Below are 7,483 nucleotides of genomic sequence, written 5' to 3'. Positions count from 1 at the left end.
TATATATATATATAAATATGTATAAATATATATATATATATGCCCGTACACCCACGCACATCTATACCTGTTTCCATCGCTATCCACACATGTATTTAAAAATAGAAAAAAGAAAAAAACGAGTTCATACCGTTACCTCAGTTCCAAAGCACCATCTCAGGGTCACTCAGGCCTGCTCTTTCCATAATGGTAATGCCTTCTCTGAGAGCGAGAAAGCTCATTATCTACAATATGTTCACTTAATCGTATGCTTAATCGTATAATGTTATAAAAGTAGATTCAAAATCGCTAATCCATACCACTGTGAAAAACATACCAATTAACCAGAGTTCAATATTGGTTTACAATTCTTTTTGTTTTTAGCTTCTATTATTAAAACTATTATAGAGATTATAAAGGTTGTTATAGAGGCTTTGTGGCTATATAGGCTACACAACCTCTAAAATTAAAGCACGGAACTAGGTTTGAATATATTAAAAGACAAGTAGAATAGAATAGAAAATCCAGAAATAGTCCCAAGTGCATGTGGAAGATTAAAAATAAAGTTGATACTGCACTTCCTTGAGGCATAGTTGGACTTTATAATGATGGTGCTGGGCCAACCAGTTGGCCATTTGGAAAAAGATAAAATTAGATCCATGCCTCATAGCATATACAAAAATAATAATATACAAATGGATCAGGGATCTGAATGTAAAAAGTGAAACCATACAATTACTAAAAAGAAAATGCTTTCTAACTATGACTCAAAATCTACAAGCAATGAAAGAAAAAATTGATAAATTAGACTACATAAAACAAATTGTATGGTAAATGCATAATAAAATTAAAAGACAACTGACAAACTGGAAGGGGAGAAAATATTTGTAACATGTATTACAGGTAAAGGATTAAAATCTTTAATATTTAAATTTGAATTTTAAAACTTTTCCAGATCATGTTTCTCCATTTGCATTCAGCAGTGGCAGAAGAATGACTGCCGTTTACATCAGAAATATGTTACCCAAAAAAAGGAGATAATATTGCCTTTAAAGAGAAATGACATTCATTTAAAAATACTTATATCCATTTGCATTCAGCAGTGGCAGAAGAATGACTGCCGTTTACATCAGAAATATGTTACCCAAGAAAAGGAGATAATATTGCCTTTAAAGAGAAATGACATTCATTTAAAAATACTTATAACATGTGGATTAGGACCCCAGAAGTAAACCCTGAGACAGGGATTTATGTGCAAGTGATTTATTAGAGAGTTTCTAGGAAAAAATAGTAGAAGAGTAGGGAAATGGGATTAGGAAGGGAAAGAAAGCCAGCCTCCTGCTGAGCAAGCCACTCTATCAGGCCTAGTTCCCTGGAGGTGGCTAAATGACACAGAATCTGAAGTCAGTGTAGTCAGTCCTTGGGCAGTTTGATGAGTCTACTTTGTAAGCTTGGAAGTGATTCAGTGTTGTGCTGTGTTAAAAACTGCTTTCAGATCAGAATTTTAAACTAAGTATGAGCAGTTCAGCATTTAACCATGTGCTTTGAAGTCAGTTGTTGAAGTCTGTATTTCTACAACCTAGTAATTTAGACTTTTGGCTTTTAGATCCAAAAGTTATTTCTGGTACTTAAAGACTATATGGGAGCAACTTGTCATGCCTGTGTTGTAGAATGGGTGTTCTAAGTGAAATGCAAAAAATGCAGGCTGAGGCAGCACATACTGTTACTAGTAACATGGAAGAATTTTGATATGTTAAGTAGAAGATATCTTTGTCAGTATTGCTGTATTTTTCCTGGGGCATTTTTTAAGCAGTGATATCTGGGTTATGGGAGGGAAAAATAATTAGCCTAATTAAGCCAGTTGCTATGCATTAATATCTAGAGGTGATACTAAGATTTTTTTTTAAAATAGACTTTATTTTTTAGAACAGTTTTAGATTTACAGAAAAATAAAGATAGTACAGAGAGTTCCCATATACCTTGCACCCAGTTTCCCTATTAACATTTTATGTTAGTATGGTAAATTTCTTACTATTAATGAACCAACACTGATGCATTATTTGAACTAAAGTCCAAAGCTTATTCAGATTTCTTTAGTTTTTACCTAGAGTACTTTTTCTGTTCCAGGATTCCATTCAGGATACCACATCATATTTAGTTGTTATGTCTCCTTAGTCTCTTCTTGGCTGTGACAGTTTCTCACAGTTGCCTTGTTGTTGATGACTTTGACAGTTTTGACGAGTGCCGGTCAGGTATTTTGTAGGACATCCTCTCTATTGTAATTTGTCTGATGTTATTTTCAAGATTACACTGGGATTTTGAGCCTTTGGGGAAGACCACAGATGTAAAATGCCGTTCTCCTTACATCATATCAAGAGTTACAACTATCGATGTTGACAGTAATTATGTGGCTGAGGTAGTATTTCTCAGGTTTCTCTACTAGAAAGTTACTCTTCTCCTACCCTCCTTCCATATTGTACTATTTGCAAGGAAATCACTATGCCCAGCTCATACTTAAGTAAAACTTTATTTTTTTTTTTTTAACATTTCAAAGTGGATAGGGTTGTTCAATTTGGATGAAGCAGATAAAAATGTTGAGCCAAGGAATTAAGGATCAAATCCATGAGAAATTAAATACAAGTCAGCAGGTGTGCATGTGATTCTTCTGTAGCTGGCAAGTTGGGTTAATTGTTACAATATAGCTGTGAAGTACTATATTGTCCTTTCCCCTTGCTGAAAACAATTGTTTCCCACAATCTCTGTCTAACTCAGTTCTATAGTAAGACAGGTACGCTTGGTCTCAAACATTATTTCTCTCTCAGTATTGTTATGAAAACTGTTATATCTGCTTAATTGATTTGTCGATGTAATTAGTCATTGTCTCTTTTTTAAGGTTATGTTGCTTTCTGCCTCAGTGCTAATCAATATGTTGGAAGTTATCAAAAAGTTCATGAGAGATTCACTTCAAATTCTGGTCAAGAAGGAAGAATTGGCCCTTGAAAGGATCAATGTTTTACAGTAATTTTGAAAGAGGGTAATGTTTTTCTAATTGGTATACATAAAAACTATAGCCAGGATTTTTTATTCTACCTTCTTTGTTAAGCTCTTTGCTAAAATTACAGAACATAGTATCATGTCTTAATATTTGTAATAAAGCTAGCAGAGTAAACACAAGAAGAAAAAACAACTAAACAACCATACCAGACAGAAAAAAACTGAGATGCACCTCTTTCTTAAGACCAGGGTACTTTGTTCTAGGATTTGATACCATAATATCTTTGTTTAGGTATAATTAATTGAATAAATAACTCCGTCAGTGGTGAGGATGAGAATTAGAAATCAAATGGCTTTTTATTTTAACTCCTATGTGAATTAACATTTCTTCTCTGAAATACTGTAGGGAAGGAAATTGTATGCTCTTTGTAATAGATGAGAGACTGACCAGTCAGTCTGTTTTTTGTCGAACACAAGGGGAAGGATATTGTGGCTTCTGAGAAAATGTATATCAGGGATTTTAGTTTCTGATGTGATAAGAGCTGCTCTTCCTTACCATTGCTAATTAAGACGCTGTTAATTTCTAATTATTTCCTTAATAAACTGATGCAGGATCTAGTTACAGTGTTGCTGTGAAGTGCTGCATTGTCTTTGCCCCCTGCTCAAAATAAAAGTGTTACCTTTCAAGCCCTGTCTGCCGTGGTGCTTTAGCAGCAGGGATGTTTGGTCTCATACATGTTTATCAGTTTAAGCACTGACTCCACAAATGACACTTGAGAATTAGGGCTTGTTAATGTTTTGCAGGCAGTGACAGAAGGAAACAGGCATTATCGGGAAGGAATTCAGATAAGGGAAAAACTTTATCTTGATTGCTGCTGACTTATTGGTAAGTATTTCATTTCCTTATTTAATTACAATATTTATCTACCAAAAGTTGGTTTGGGGGAAGGCTTATAGCAGCCTTTGCCAGCTCAAGTTGTGGGGGAATAAAGAACACACTCCACAGTGAACTACACTGTTATAAATAGTTCATTACTATTCTGTGGCCTAGAAGAGTATACAGCAGTTGCTTTTTGAATCAGAATTTGAATATATGTTATATCTCAGGTTCTTGATTTTTATGTGCAAATAGTGTCTATGGTTTTAAAATATGATCTATCTACTACGTGAAAACTATGTTCTCAGTTGAGTATTTGTCATCTTCTTTGAATTCCTTCCTTTTATTCTAGTGAAATAAATTCATGTATTGTGATTTTGTCAGCCAGATAACCTTGAAAATGAGTCAAGTGAATCAGGAAAATAATCTTATCACCTCATAACATAATAAGATTTATTTAAATTGTACTTGGGAAGATTCGTGGTAGGTCAGAATAGAGTGGGAAAGCAAATGTGAAATGTAGCCCAAGTTTTGGACCTTATACTGTTGATATTCAAACGAAAAAAATTAATAGTGCTGTTAGATTAGGTTGTCTTTAGCTTCCATGTGAGTCTTTTTTTAAGTCATGTTGCTCGTATCCATGTTTTCTTGACGATTCCTCTGTAATTGGAATTTTCTCAGCATATTCTGGTAGCAGTTTAAATGACCCTGGCTTAGTTATAGTGGCTTTATCACTAAATAAATTGAATTGTGCCTTGCTACTAATGTAAAAATGACTTTGTTTTTAAAAAAATGCAGTAGTTGATAGGAGTAGATGGCAAGGAGACAAGGTGGTGGTCAGAAATGGCATGGTCCTGATTCAGGACATAGAATCATAAGTGAAAACAGCATGTTGTTTAGATGAAGAATGAGTTAGTTTATTCATATTTGTTTTCTCTTGTCTTGGTTATTTGATATTTTAAGTTGTTCCAGCAGGGACATTTTTGATTGGTTGTGTTATCTGTTTTGGTAGAGAGCTATGGTGGCAAATATATTTCAGTCATTTGGGTTACAGTGTGTGAGATGAACTGGCCAGAAAGCAGTGATAAATATGGGTTACCATAGTAAACTTTTAGAAATTTCTTTCTACTGGAAAAAGTTTCAAGTCCTGGACCAAGGCTATCCAATAGAACTTTTTGTGATGGAAATGTTCTATGTATGTGCTGTCCAATAGGAGTGACAGACCACATGTGGATATTGAAATGTGGTTAATGCAACTGAGGAACTAAATTTCTATTTTATTTAATTTTAATAATTTAAATTTAAATAGCCAAAAGTGGCTAGTGACTATTGTATTGGACAGCATAGTCCTAAACAATAGTTAACATTCCAGAGTTTACATTTGCAGTTTACAGTTCCAAAGGTGTGTCAAATGAATTATGTAACTGTTCCTTTTGTTTCGTCCCTGGTGTTTACATCTGTCCTAGGCTGGCACCCATTCTTGGCTGGTCTACTTTGGTATGGGCTTTAATTTTACTACCCCAAACCCAAATGGTTATCTGCTTTATAAATAATTGTGCTCAAGATACCTGATAAAATCTCATTTTGCAGTCAGATGAGCTTTGAATACTTTTGCACTAACTGCAAAAGATTCTTTTTCTCTAGATATTTTGATTAGTATCTAGTGCTCCAATTAGAAGCACTCTACCTATAATTTTGTCAAATAAACAGCCACTGACGGTTAACAAGTAGTTCATATTGTTCAGTAGTTCATGTAGTACTTGATAAATAGTATTCTGATTAATACTTTTTTTCTTTTGTTCAGAATTGGCAGGGGGGTTCAATTTGGGAGGAAAGCTGTGACCCTAAATGTTAAAGAAGACAGAGGATTCTTTGTGGCACTGAAACTTTCTACAATACCACAGTGGAGGAAATGCCAACATATTATATAGCTGACCTTATTTAATTCCAGGGATGAGATGGTTGTGAATGCAATGCTCACTGTTGTGGAATAGGTGATTACAGTGTGCATTTTGCTTCTTTCTGTAGAAATATTTGAATCTTGTCTCAATGCTCAGAGTGGATGGATCAGCAATACGGATTTGATAGCAAAGCAACTTTAGCCCTGAGCTCATGTGAGGAAAATCATTGGCTTTATCCTCTTTAGAGTTAGACCACTGTGATTGGGTATAAAATATGGGTGTCTGTAAAAATCTTTCTTAGCAATTTATTTCCTAGTTCTGTAAAACTGGTTATATTGGGTGTTCTCTATCACATTATAATGTATTTGTGGATTATATGTGCTGTATAAAATGAGCCAATTATGTTAAACTAGGATATCAGCCTTTATTGGGTTAGTCATTAGGCTAAATAGAATACACTTTAAAATTATTTTTTTAAAGTAAATATTTGAACTTACTTTGTTTGGAGTTGTGTTTTTATTCAGAAAATATTTTATTAGTGTTAAATATGAATTGGAGGCTTTTGCTAAGCAACAATCATGTCCTAGCGTCAAATCCTAGAAAAACTGACATATTGTATACCAAATTCAATAAATTACAATAAGGTATATATATATTTTTAAGAGGTTTTGTCCGTATTCCTTCACGAATTGTACTTTTTGCCATTACTTCATATTTTCAAAGGAAGAAGATGAAACAGCACTCTGTAGTAAATATTTTATTCCAGTTACAAAATTACACACAAAGGATACAACAAATATGGTTTTTCATAAGAAGGTTTAATAATAGTTCTGAGTTAGCTGCTGCTTGGCAGTAGCACAAAGACTGATCAATGTAGGTGTTCATCAGCATCATCTACTAAGCATTAACTGTTTCTTATGGGAAAAAGGAAGCATTAGGATGTAAGATTTTCTCTCTTCTTGTGTGGTAAACATTTTGTGGTACATGCAAAGTAGTTACTTCATAGCAATGTTTTCTATGTTAACGGACTAATATTAATCACTAAAATTCTTTTTCCATAACAATAACATGGAGTTCCTAAGATAGGTCCTGTAACAGAAAGACTGACATTGACTGTGTTCCCTTTTTTTTAATAGACTTTACTTTTTAGAGTAGTTTTAGGTTTACAGGAAAATTGAACAGAAAGTACAAAGAATTTCCATATACTCCCTGTTCTCACACATGCACAGCCTCCCCCACTATCAGTGTCCCACACCAGTAGTACCAGTTTTAGGTTTACAGGAAAATTGAACAGAAAGTACAAAGAATTTCCATATACTCCCTGTTCCCACACATGCACAGCCTCCCCCACTATCAGTGTCCCACACCAGTAGTACATTTGTTATGAACATAAACCCACATTGACATTATCATCCAAAGTCATCGTTGACATTAGGATTCACTCTTGGTGTTGTACATTCTATGGTTGTAGACAAACTTATGACGACGTGTACGCACCATTATAGTATCATACTGCGTAATTCCACTGCCATAAAAAATCCTCAAAGTCATCGTTGACATTAGGATTCACTCTTGGTGTTGTACATTCTATGGTTGTAGACAAACTTATGACGATGTGTACGCACCATTATAGTATCATACTGCGTAATTCCACTGCCATAAAAAATCCTTGGTGCTCTACCTATTCACCCCTCCCTTCCCCTGGCAACTACTGATCGTTTTACTGTCTCCA

At 34.4% G+C, this 7,483-nt stretch overlaps 1 long non-coding RNA gene across 1 annotated transcript; it reads left to right on the top strand.

The window, feature by feature from the left end:
- Window positions 1–3,697: 3,697 nt before the first annotated feature.
- On the top strand, window positions 3,698–6,400 carry LOC103581372. The gene is made up of 2 exons (XR_549658.1): window positions 3,698–3,859; window positions 5,655–6,400. It is a non-coding gene; the product is annotated as an uncharacterized LOC103581372 (long non-coding RNA).
- Window positions 6,401–7,483: the final 1,083 nt, after the last annotated feature.

The sequence above is a fragment of the Galeopterus variegatus genome, unplaced genomic scaffold (genome assembly GCF_000696425.1).
Source record: "Galeopterus variegatus unplaced genomic scaffold, G_variegatus-3.0.2 Scaffold12912, whole genome shotgun sequence".
Taxonomy (NCBI): domain Eukaryota; kingdom Metazoa; phylum Chordata; class Mammalia; order Dermoptera; family Cynocephalidae; genus Galeopterus; species Galeopterus variegatus.
This window is presented reverse-complemented; position numbering and strand designations above follow the sequence as displayed.